We start from the raw sequence: 14330 nt of genomic DNA on the forward strand, positions 1-14330 counted from the left end.
CCACTCCATACCTTCCAAGACAGTGAAAATATTATCCAGAATATATCTAGACTTGATGAAGCTAGTTTATTTATGTTGAAGGAGATTGTTGAAAATAGATTGATACAAGTATGATAAATGTGTTTCAATCATTATTTTTTCACTAATGTAAAACCAGCTATTTTGTTGGTAAGACAACTACTTATATGATTTAGGTACTATCACTTATTTGATTGATGAAGAAGATTTAATTGAAAGATGTAACAATAGCACCTAGAGGAAAGGTTGAGTTATGATATAAAAAGGAGTACAAGAATCAGCTAAGATAGTGATATCATAGTGTATTGATGATCTACTTAAGGTTGCAAAGGTTGGTTACACTAAGAAAGTTCAAAAGAACAAGTTAAACGAAGTTTGTCTTCCAAGCTTGACTGAATGGATAGTAGATGCTGAGAAAAGTTAGTGCAAGCTGAGCAAAAAATTAGTTAGAGTCGAGTAGAAGTCTATTTTAGTGTATGCCGAGAAAAATAGTGGATGCCAAGTAAAGCTTAGTTGATATCGAGTACTAGTAAACTTTAGTTTGTGCTGAGTAATTTTATGGAGTATACCAAGCAACATAGTATGTCCCAAGCATCAAAAGAAAGTTAATGTCAAGTGCCAACATTGCTAGAGAGATCATAAATTTGATGGATTTGAGCCGACAAGTTTGTTTTCTTGAATTGTGTGAACCAGGTGGAAGATAAGATTGATGAGCTGGTGGCACAAAATTCAAGGTAAACCATTTTCAAGTAAATTTAAAGAGAATTGAAGGAGAAACTTCTAGAAAGGGATAAATGAAATAAGAGGTAGATTCATTGAATCCTACCTAATCCACCCTAATCCTAAATTGGACGATGGAGAATGAATGGAAAAATATCTTAATTCTCTATTTAAAGGGATGGTTGGTCAGAAGCAAGGGTTTTCATGTGTGATAACCTAAGAAAGACAAGGAGTCAAGGGTATTGCTTCATTCAGTCACCTAATTGAGAGCCTACATTGACATGTTAAGCAAGAAGACTTAAGGGTATAGATGCTTGAAGGCCGAACAAGCTATCAGAGCTTAAATGTGTGAAAGCCAAGTAGAATGGAGGACTGAAATAGAGATCTGTAATCTACAAATGGAGTTGTAAGTTGTTATTAGATCAAGCCTTACTATTACTCTCTAACAATTGTATCAGTCTAGGGTAAATCCTTTGGATTAAGGTTGACTAACAGTCATCTGTAAATCCTTTAACCAAGTGATATTCCAAGTGAATGGTCTAAATTCCTCTAACAAGGCTCACTCCTAACAATGTGATTGAAATCCTTTAACAGGGTCACATTTAACAGTGTGTATTGTAACCTTTAACAGGGTTGGCCATTCATAGGGCATCACTTCATAAGAGTGAAAAAAAGTAGCATGTTACTGGTGGTTTTTCCCAAATTGAGTTTCCATGTAAATCATTGTGTCAAGTGTGTCGCTAAATTTGTTATGTTTCATGTTTACATTTATGCAAATTGACTTGACAGTAACCTACAAGTTTTAAGTGATTGCATAATCTTATGGATGCATGCATGATGATAAATGTTGTATGGGTTCACTAAGATATGAAAAGTTTTATTTATATATCTAGACCTTGGATAACTAATTCACACCCCCCCCCCTCCCCCCTTAGTTATTCTAAAGAATTCCAATTGGCCTAATTTTGAGGGAGAGGAACTTGGCAATTATCTTGTAAGAGACGTTCAACAGAGTGATGGGCCTCTAGTTGCATATATCTTCTCGATCCTCAGCTTTAGGTATGAGATTGATATTTTCCTTCTTAATTATGTTGCCTAAGGAATGAATATTATAGGCTTCATGATAAACTTTATGCAGATCAGAACCAATATCATCCCTTAAGGCCTTGTAAAATTTACAAGGGAAGCCATCACAACCAAGGGCTTTATCATCATCCATGGAGAGGAAAACCTCCTTGAGATCACCAAGTGTAAGATTCTACTCACAAAAGGAATATTGCTTAGGGGAAAGCATATTAGGAGTGGCAACAACACAGGTGCGCATAGCTTGGTCATGCGCAACAGAAGGACCATACGCAGTGAAAAACTTTTCATAGTGGTGCATAAAAGCCTAGAGGATATCTAGCAAATCAAAAAAATGTGTTGGTCCTCCCTAATATGCTTGATGCCCACAAAAGAGTGGCAAACCCGTAGAGCATTGAAAAATTTGTTGGAAGCCTGATTGTCAACCTCCAACCAATAGACATGGGCTTTGATCTGAGCTACCCGAGCAGCATAAATATCTACAATTTACATCTAGTGTCGAAGATTAGCAAGCCAAACCTATAAATCTGTACCAAACAGATTCATGGCAAGAGCTTCAAAGTCCATATGAATATCTTTTGTGGTGGCTTCTTAAGATCTTTTGCAGTACTTGGCCAACTGTCACGTGTAAATGAGAAGAAATCTTGTAGTATGGATGATGGCATCATTCCACCACTGAATTCACCCAGCAGAGGTGTGGGGCCTGGGCTCAAGGTTCCAGATACAAAGAATGTGGGAAATAGTGGGCAAATGTGACAACAAGGAAGTATTGATCTAGAACTAAATTTTACAAGTATGAGGCTAGCTTGTGTGCCAGATAATACAAAAGAGAATGGGGAAATGATCTGACAATGTCACATCTAGTAAAGGGGTGATGAGTAAGTCACACTCATGTGAAAAAGAAAAAAAGGATTGAGCAAAAAGCATGGCCCCGTCCAGTCTCTTAAACACCATGTCAGAACTTTCTTGAAAGTTGGACCAAGTGTGCCAAACCCCACTAGACCTATGATGGTTAGCATTGGGATCAAAAAGGCCCAGCTTGTTACGCATGTAGAACTAGGCTTCTCTTTTGCTAGCTAACCATCGAAAAGGTAAAACCTTTCCTTGTCAGTAGCTAACTCAATCATATTAAAGTCCCCACAAAAAACCCAAGTGGCAAGTGGCAGATGATCCACCAACTAGTGCCACAGGTGTGAGCGCTCAACCACATCATTAGGAGCATAAACATTAACAATACCAAAGGAATGATTCCAAAAAGATAGTAAGATCCAAACAATTCTTTGCATGGGGTCAAAACCATTCAACATATCTAAAGAATGTAAACAAAGGGAGAGAAGAGTGACTACACCAACTCGACTAGCCTCATGTTGGGAAGAAAATATTGCACTATCCAGCCAAATAACACGGCAGGTTGAGTTGAGAAGAAGCCTAGCAATTTTAACCTCGTAAAGGCAGAGAATATCAAGATTACCAAGCTGAGACCTGGTGTCACGAATACATTATTTTCTAGGGAGGTCTATTATCCCACACACATTCCATGAGAGACAATTCATTGTAACACAGCTTGCATGTCATCCTCATCCCCAAGAGAGGAGAAGTTTTTATGCAAAAACATGGAGGAATCGAACGATATATCTTCCCCATTATCTGAAACCTCGTCTCAGCCTTCTGGGTTGCATGAACAACAAAGGGATTGTGATGAAATAATTGAAGATGCTTGTAGTGCTCAAACCCAATTGGGGAAAGACTTTGGGATATGAATGGTTGTTGTCCCTTGAGCAACAAGGTTTGAAATGGGTAGAGTCATAAACAAAGGGACTAAAGAGGTTGGTGGTGCCAAACTTAAGTTGGGGCGGCCATTATCTTGAGGCAAAGAGCCTGCCTTGGTCATAGCAGAGCCTTTTCCCTTCTTCACAATAGTAGTCCATTCCTCCTTTTTGGCAGCCAAAGTTGGTTTGGCTTCCAGGGCTGGCTAATGATTGCATTCCAGAAAAGGACAATCCTTGATCTTGTGCTGCACGAACTAGCACCTATAGAAAGTGTTCGGGAGATTCAGGTAAAGCACCTTCTTGGTGGAGGTGGTACCACCTATCTAGATTTACACAAATTCTTTCAGATCCTTGGACAGGTCGACCTCAACATAAACCCTGTGTCAAGGATGAGCACAAACCCTATGTCAAGGATGAGCATTAAAAAACTTGTCAAGCTCAATACAGATGACCTTGCCTATAGTTTGCGCAATGGCTTGCAAGAAGGAACAACATGGAATGGGAAGCCCGGGGAACTCGACCCACATGGGAACCTTGAGTTTGTAATCATTAGAGAGAGCAAAATTATGGGACCATTGCTAAAAGAAAAGCATAGAGGACTTGACAGACCAGGGGCCTCGAACAAGCACATGCTCAACTTGGCTAGGGTTGCCGAAGAGAAAAAGAAAAAATCCCTTGGTAAGGCTTTGGACACCCTAAGGTGTCCAAAACTTTGGAAACCCATTCTCGTAGCATGCTTTCAGAAGGACTATGACCCACAAAATAACCTATCAAGGTTTATTGTTCTAACCATGTACAAGCACTATCAAATTCCTTGACATTCAAAACAATATCAAGAGAGGAATTATCTCGTGAAACACTTTGGGGATGAACTTACGTGAGCATTTGTTTGGTGGAACCATTCTTGCCAATAGCAATAGCACTAGCACCACCAATAATTGTTGGGTCGAAGAAGGTAGGCACCATTATAGCCTAGAATAAATCCCACAATAAATGTGCTATGACAGGCAACGAAAAGGAAAGGGTTTAGATAGAAGTCGTACAAACCCTAGTAGAGTGCATTTTCTTCATCAAAGAGAAAAAAGAAGCAATAAAGAAAGGAAGATCAATGGGTCAATTTGAATCTTTAAAAAACAAGGAAAAAAACATAAAAGAATACAAACCTAAAAGTAATAAGATTGCTTGTAGACCAAATCATAATAAAATACTTTATGTTTCATATATACTTGCATAATTTTTGCATTAAGATTACATGAACTTTTTAATTTACTACTCGATATCAATACAAAATTGTACAGTACATAATTAGTTTATATATGCCTTCAATAGTGATGGAATGAATGAAAGATCTAGATCTATTTTAGATATTGTTAAAAGATGAATGAAGTGACCAATGTGATTCTCAGTTTATGCTTATCTAGGATTATATTTTTATGAGTGAATGTGTATTCTTTTTCTTATGACAATAAAGAATTGGGAGGTTTTAGTATTACTATTTTCTTTTTTGCAACATGTGAATTGCATGAGATTTATGTTAGTATAAGCCTTCATGTATATACTTTTTCGAGTAATTATGAGATTGTATGTACTTTTCTTGATTGATCTTATGTAATAGTACTTCAGCACCTAATATTTGTCTATATACATATGTATATATTTTGCATTAGTGTCTTTGTGAGATTCCTTTTTATAGAAGAGTGCTTGTTAAAAGAGATTTCTTTAGTGATATTCCTTTCTAAGATTTATTTTTTTGCAATGGGTTTGGGATGATAGTTGTGAAGTTTTGTATGACTCTTTAAATAGTAATTTTTTGGCTCTTGATTTATCTTAGCTATAGTTGTGCACTTCTAGGAGTAAGTCTAATTCTGGGGGGGGGTGTGTAAAGTCCACCTATCAACTACTCTTTCTGTTTATGATGTCAAAAAAATTTATATCACCTTTTCATGTGTATGTTAGATCTTTAGTGATATTTGATGTTATTACACACGTATTGATGATCTTTGATCATTTGATTATATCATGTTATTGTGACATTGTTATCAAAATTCAACTATGTAGTTTTTCATGTCAAACTCATTGACCCATGTTTCATGAGTAGTGGCTTACATGAAAAAGTTAGATTATTATGGTTACCTTCATATTGTTTACTGCATAAGATGATGCTTTATAGTTATGGACTTACTTACCTCATACTTGTGTATGGTTGACATGTATGTTACATATTTATAGATGATGTGTTTGATGTGGTAGAGAGATGGAGTCATACTCACTTGTGAGATCTACACAATGTATCAATCCTCATGATTTTCTATTTATATATACATGTATGTTCGCACTTGTCTTTTATGGAGATTGTAGGTAACAAGAATCGACTCCCCTGAATTGTCAAGATGAGTGTACCCTATCACAATATCTCAATAGGGAAATAAAAAACAAGTTCAAATCCCAACCTAAGTTATCATTGTCATGAAAATAGGACAAGTATATAATTCAATGCCTATCTAAATCCATCAAGGTGACATAAATTCGTGAACCCTTCATTTGAGCATGATAGTTATTTTGAGTTAGTTGATGTGTCAAAATCATATGAATTTTATTTTTAATTAAAAATAGGATTCGAAGGGTCCTTGAAACCTTGTACAAAAGATCTAGAGATTAAGCACTAAATCCCAGTAGACGACAACACACAAAACATAGAACCAGCTACCAAAAGACAACACGAAATAGCCAAAAAAACAAAAAGACACATAAAAGACCTAGGGGAAGGCGAGCATTAACAATCATATGAGTTTTGTTGGTGAAATGAATTTATTAAGATTAATTATAATATTAAAATAATTATATCTTGTGAATATTATGATATCAAATACAAGGTATTTAATTATTGTGAATTAATAAAATATATTTGTTTAATTAAAAAGAACAATAATTAGAAAGTTTAATTATGGAAATAAAAGATGTAATTAATTATTAAATTAAAACTAAAATTAATTGCATGAATAATATGAATTGGTATTAAATGTTAAGTTGCATATTATGTACTAAAACTATTAATTATATATTTCCATATTATATTGTATTAAATATATTAATTATAAATAAGTTAATTTATGCATATTGTTGGATTAAAAGAATTGATAATTAGTCTCAAATTAAAAAGATTGAGTTTACAACTTAACTAAAATAATAATTTTCAATTAAGAACTATTTTATCATGCATGTTTGAGTTAAAGAGATTTAATTAGAAGGTTATTTATTAAATAATTATTATTTTTATTTTGCACTATTGATTTATTGAACTCTGTTATTCACTAAATATGCTAAAAATGTTGATATAATTAAAAACTAAATTATGGATTTAAATGAACTTAATTTAAGAATTTGACCTGTATTCTAATTATAAAATTTGGTTAAGTCAAATAAAACTTAATTAAATTGTTTGAGTTGAGTTTATTTTATTTTTACTTCTATCTATTTCAAAACATAGGTTTCATTTTTTTCTTTAAATGAGATGAGATGGTCAATTTAGAGGTTCATTATTATGAGGAGGAAGAAATTTAGGGATTTTTGGAGTTAAAAAGTAATTCAAAGGTGGAATTTTGTTGAAAGTTTTCTCTCTTTTTCTCAAATTATTTCATGGTTTTGAGGTAGGGTTTTGAGCCTTTATTATTTCAGTTTTAAAAGAGAGCTTTAATTTTTAAGTTGAAGTTGGTCTCATTATTTTTGAAGTTTATTCTTTAATGTTTTCTGTGTAATTATTGAAAAAATTATTCAATTTAGGGTTTTAGTGTTTAAGGCTTGCTTGTAGATTCTTTGCATTTTTAATTTGGGATTTGTGTGAGGAATGACATACCATGATTAAGATAATTTTTAAGGAATTAGATTTGGAAACATATTTAGATTTACCTAATACATTTTCCTAAACTTGAGTTCTTCTAGATTATTGCATATTTTTCCTTTGTAAATGTGTGTATTAAATTTTATCCTTTAGGAAAATAGGTTTATAAAATTTCTATTTTTAGAAGTTTTTTACAAAAACTATTTTAGGAATTATATTTTTAGAATAAAATATATATATTAATAATAATAATTTTATTTGATAAGGTTTATATGAATATTTTTATAGTCAAATTAAAATTTAGTAAACAAATTATTTGTTCTTATAAATTAAGACTTTTTTTTTATGATTGACTACTTGGTGCATTTTATTGTATTATTTGATGGTGTTTCATTGAGGAAAGTAGGTTGGCTTTAGGAATGGTACTCCACATCTTTGGGGTTTGATTTATTTGTGGCATGTATTTTAAGTATTTTTATGTTGTTGACTTGGTCATGATTATTTTACCCAACCCAATTCTTAATGCTCGTGAATTTGTGATCTATTTGAGAGAGTGTTTATGATGTTATTGCTTGAGAACTAGTATGTGTTTTAGTTATCATTTGTGGAATTGGTGTTTATCGCTAATTTTTATAGACTTTTATGTCTTTTTCTTTTTCCTTTATGTTGAGAATCTTTATAACCATTTTGAAATCTCAATTGGATCATGTATGATTATGTGATATATGCAAGTTATCTAGTGTACTTTATTGTGTTTTGATATTTATTTCATGTTACCATAAAAGGTGACATCCATCAGTATGATTGAGTCTAATTTACTTGGTCACCTTGTGTTCTCCACTATATTTGTCCTACATTCTAGTTGATTATCTTTGTGGATCATGTTGCTGTGTATTTGGAGATAGATGTCATTGATGCATTAATTATCATTGGTCTTATGATATGAGACTGTGGATTGTCATTATTTTTGAAATGTACATTATGGGATGGATGATCTGAGGTAATGTCTATATTCAAATGGGCAGTTTGATCCTTGTACAAGATCTATTACTCTTTACTGTGCCTCATTGTTTTACTTTGGTGATTATCATAACTTGCAATTTGTGAGAATTTTTTGCGGTTTTGCTTTTATTCTCTTTTTTTTATTTTGATTGGTGCTTAGGGTAGGTTATCTAAGTGTATAGAAGGGAAGTGGCTTACAGTGGAGGTCGAGGCCCTAAGTGGGTGATAGGGTAACTCGTTGAAATTTAGTGTGATGATGCATTAAATAGGGTTTAAAAGTGATTAATATAATAAATGTACTTCACCCATGCCTTGAGCGCTAGAACAAGCTAGGATGAAGCTAGAGAAGATGGTCAATTGAGGCCTTGTGTAGTCAATATCCTTATCTATAAGAAAGGATTAGCAATGCCACATAGCGTCACTAAGGGGACGAGGTCCAAAGAGATTGTCATGGTAACCTTAGGGCAACAATATAAGTATTACCTCTTGATATAGAGAGCTTTTTAGGATCTTATCCTTACTTTTATGTGATTTTTTTTATGACTTGATTATCTGAGTGAGGTTTGTTGTTATGTCCTCGGCATGGAAGGAGTGTGCCTTCTTTGGGTTCCACGTGGTTGGGTGGTAGTGTTAATTTTACCATAGAGATCATTGTGACACCCTACTCTGTTTCTGAATGCTCCTTGTAGGAATTGCCTTATCTAATTCTTTGTTGGAGACTTGTTCTATCTTTCTCATATTATTCTTGTACCTTGTATCAATGTATTGGTTATGATGCCCTTGCGAGATGTTGCATATGTAATTTGTACTTTTCTTATTATCACTTAACCCCTACAACTTGTGGAGTGGATGTGGAATCATTACATACTCTTTATTGGTATATAAATATTTTGTGATGTTCTTGATCACTCATCTACATAATGTGGAGTTTTGTATTATGGTCGTACTTAGCGAATTTATTAGTGTACATGACTTTACATTATAGAACCGTTGAAATTTATAATGTGTTTTAAGTTACATTTATGTGCTTATGTTATATTATATTATATTGCTTCCACATTATTTTACATTATTGTTTGTAAATTCTTAAAGAAAAAATTATTTTGTAAACTTATTAATATGGTTTAGATTAATTTCTCATGGGTTCCTAGCAAGGCATTGCACCTTGGTATCAGACCTCATTTTTCTACATTAGAAACTCTAAGAGATATGTACAGCCATCAAATGTTTCTAAACTAAATAATTATCATTGTTTTCTTTCAAATGATGAAGATGATCTTTCTTTGTGTCAATAAAGTGAAGGAAAGTACATGTTTACTTGGTTATCGTACTATAATCCAATTCATTTTGGATAAGAGGAGTATCCTTTGTCATTAAAAACCTATTAAAACAAGTGACACTTAGTGTCATAGTTCCTTCCATATGCGTGATAGAAGTAGGTTATGCCATCAGGTGATATGTTGACTAAAAAATAGGCAATAGACATTTATCCCTTGAGTGAGATTATAAGTTTAGAGCTATAATACAGATGATGTTAAATAGATATGTGAATATCCTCATTGATCAAATGGAAATCAAAGTCTTAAAATAGCATATTTGAAGAAGGAGAATATCATGAATAAAAGTGCATCAATAATTTTACTAGAGGTACATTTATGATCTTCATAGGCAACGGAATGACAAAAGCAGCCATAAATAAGGCATTTAAATCATAATGACATTGAAAACTTGACAGTTGCAAGAGGACTTTACAATAGAGGAATACATTGAAATTTTTGAAAGCAGGGGAAACTTTTCATTAAAAAACAATTTTAATGAATCTAATAAAACTTAAAATAGGTGCAGATATGCTTAACATTTTAAAGTTTAGATTAATTTATATGCAAGTTTACTCAAGCAAGGCGCCTTGACAATGACTTCTCCAACAATAATTCGTCTCAAGTTTTACATACATTTCTATTGAGATATTTTCGTCTACTATCTACTGTAAGCTCTCCATGTTGATGATTCATATGGTCAGAATATGAACAACGTTAGAATTGCATTCTTTTATTGACAGCTAGGAAATTATCTTTATTGTGAATACGGCAAGTTCTATTCATTTTTGTTGTTTTTACGCTCATACCTAAGAACTTACCCCACAGGGTTTTACTTTTTATACTTATGTCGATTAATGGGACTAACATCAGTGATTTGGCTAGGTGTTGGTTTATTTTACAATCTTTTATGCATATTAGTTTATGGACTAATAGTACTATTAATTCTGCTATGAACATATCTTATTTTTTTAAAGTTTAAAGTTGGCATCGGTTAGATCACTAGGAGGTAACCTCTAGCTGATTCTTTAGCCTTTTTGTACTTTGGGGTCTGGCCACCATCTTTTTGACTGCTATCTAATACTTCAAATAATAAAGCTCTTAAAAAAATATAGACAATACAATATTTTTTTTTAAAAAAGAAATATTCATTTATTTGTAATTAAATTAATCTAATATAATATTGTATACATTAGAACTTTCATAAATAAGACCAAATTAATGATGAACAATTAATCGTATAACTAAAATAATGATATATAATTTAAATAAAACAAAACTTTGGTATAGTCAAGCTCTTTACCAAAGAAACCTTTTACATTGATGATTTTGATTTTAAATTTCCTCAATAAGTGACTTAAAAATATACAATAGTAAAAAATTTACTTTTTTCTTTTTTGAATATTACTTGGAGATTAAATACATTTTAGTCATTATTATTTGTAATTAAATATTATCATTATTTTTAAATTAAGAAGAGAAAAAAGTATTATTAATACAATACACTTTAAGTTTAATAGCTTAAAATTTGTTAATGTATGTTATTTATTGATTATAATTTTGTAAATAGCAAGAAAATAAGCTTCTAACCAAACAAGAATTAGGTGTATACTAATTAGTACTTGTCTTAGCCATAGCACTATTGTAATTTTTTCTTGATTAGTGATTAAAATTTTTAGTATCAAAATCAATTACTTTTAAGCAATATTTTTATATAGTACATATGCACATTTCTACATTTATAAATCAGTAAAATTAATTAAGAGCTATCTGATTGGCTAAAAACATTGGAGGCTTATAGTACTAATTTCCATTATTGAACATTTACAATGAAATCATTTATTACAACATCATCATTTCAATTAATAGTTGTTTAAATAATTACCATTAGAATTATGTAATTGAAACAAATTTATATTTTGATTTTTTAATTATAAAATATTATTATATTATAATTTTAAAAAAATGTAACAATTTAAAATTAATATATGTAAAGCTTATTATAAATGTATAACTAAATTTTATTAAGATGCAAATATTTAGTCATTTCATGACACTTGTTTAATATGTGTTTAGAAGGTTTGGTTACAAAAATATGATATCACAAGTAAATGAACAAATAAAATATTATTGGGAAAATAATGTTTACTAATTGATAGAGAGAAATCAATAGTTAACCATTCAATAAAACAATATTACATTGGCACACAAAAAAATATTATGATATCTCAAAAAAAATTAAATTGTCTATTTTCAATAATATAAATTAGATTCAAAGAGGATGTAGTTTAACATGATGTGAACCAATAAAGTTAAGATTCATCATTAATAAACCTCTAAGTTTCATAGAACAAAAAAGAAAAGAATTTAATAAAATAAAATATTTTTAAATTAGATATAATTCAGAAAGCAACTAGGAAATTAAAATCAATATTGTTAAAATTTTATAAAGCCAAAAAATATATACCTTAAAAAATAAAATTTATTAAAAGATGAAGCTATTTTCTTAATGATCACACAATGATTAGGAGCAAAAATGACCAACAGAGGAAAGTGTATGAACCCGATAGACGGGTATGATCTATTTCAGACTGGACACTTGACGCAGAATAGTCTCTAACATTTTGATCATATACAGAACAGAGCATATATATGCCTGCAAAAACTGACCTATATCAGACTAACTACAAAGATGTTTTTCCTTAGCAAGGACAGAAGAATTGATGATGAGAGGAAGGAAAACACAGGTATGTACGATGCCATATATACTGCCACATATATGCATGATGCCAAATGTGCGATGCACAACAGAAATAAATGAAAAACATACAGGACTGATATAATACCATTCTCTCCAAAACTGCAGATACCATAGGACTAGAAGAGACATTGAACATCAGCATCATAAGGAGTCCGATGAGTAGTAACACGAGGCATTGTGCGATGCCTTAGCAAACAAACAACAGGTACTGAAGAATGCAGAGACAAACATCACAAGTAACAGATCTATCTATCTCATAGCTACTATATTCAACAAACAGTACTGGTGTTTTTCTTTATCTTTGGAGTTTTCAATTAACAGTGATGCCATCCACTCAATGCCTTGCTCCTCTGTTATTCTGGTAGCCTGCTTGAGATAATCCATAGCTCACTATATATTTTTGAGTTATGATATAACGCAAATGAACAGTCCAGAGTACTTTCACAAATTTTATTGAACATCCAGGTGTGCTCAAGGCCTTTCCGCAAGTTTTATAACACTCTGCTACAAGCCCTACTGAAAAAGACAAAACTTGCAGAATTCAATTTGTAGAAACAGAATCTTGATGAAAATCATAAGCATACAAACAATGTCGACCACGTACCTACGAAATATTAAATAGAGAAACAGAGTCCTGTACCGACCCAAATTGCAGATGATAACAGATAAAGCATACAAGTAAATGGCAAATAATATGGAAATCTCAATGCCAACTGCAGAACGAAATCCGGATGCCCCAAGTCGAATATATACAATATGCGACCGACTAAAAGACTTGATCGATCAGTTATCCGTTCAGACAAGCATTAATGACGTTCTAATCAGTTGCACCGACGCAATACAGGTGGAAACTTTAACGTGATCCAGGTATCTAACAATATACACATAACAGATATGTATCTCAGTTAATAATTATCATTAGTTCATAACTATTAATTTGTTGTTTATTTTTCATTCTATTTTTCTTCTAAGAAAAATAATTTATCTCTTGCCTAAATTCAGCATAGCCAATGACATGACAAAGAAATTGTATTTTAATATGTTTTATTCATAAACTTTTAATGGAACTTAAGTATAAGGAAAAAATAAACAAAATTTATTGGTTCAAAAAACAAAACTAATAGTACCTTGAAATATTTTGCTATAATTGCTTTAATGTTGATAAACATGTTGACGTTTGTAGTTGTGATATTTCAATACAAAGTACGTAGACTTTTCAAATGGCCTACAAAAATTCTAACTGTAAAATGTAAAAATCTTATGCATGGCTAATGTTGGACATAAAAAAGGAACGTTTACTTGGAATCCTCAAGCCCAAATATCTCAAAATACTCCGAAACAAAAATTGAATACATGATTTTTAGCTTGCTCAAATTAGGCAAGTCCTCATACGAGGGACCCCATCCTTAACATGGGCACACGTCATCGACGTATATAGTCCAAAACTATTGAGCACAATGTCCAACACGGGCACAAAGCTCATGAGCAAGTACCCAAGCCAAGCTTGGAGCAAAAAATAACAAACATGAACACCTATTTAGAATATTAAGCGATGCATATGAGCACAAAGGTCCAATAGAATTCCGAGCCTTGCTAGATCTTAGTGACAAAATAGTTAACCACTGAACTACGTAATGAACACCTCAAAATACCCAATATTACCATTATTCTTGTTGTGAGATTTATTTTATCCATCAACATGTAACATCTCATATAAAAATTACAAATTAAATATAAAAAATAATAGTATAAAAGGCTTCACATGTTTAACCCCAACATAGGATTATTATATTTATTATAAATCAAAGGGATAGATCAAAGTC

Source organism: Cupressus sempervirens, chromosome 6 (genome assembly GCF_028749045.1).
Source record: "Cupressus sempervirens isolate cs-2001-9-10 chromosome 6, ASM2874904v1, whole genome shotgun sequence".
Classification (NCBI taxonomy): Eukaryota; Viridiplantae; Streptophyta; class Pinopsida; order Cupressales; family Cupressaceae; genus Cupressus; species Cupressus sempervirens.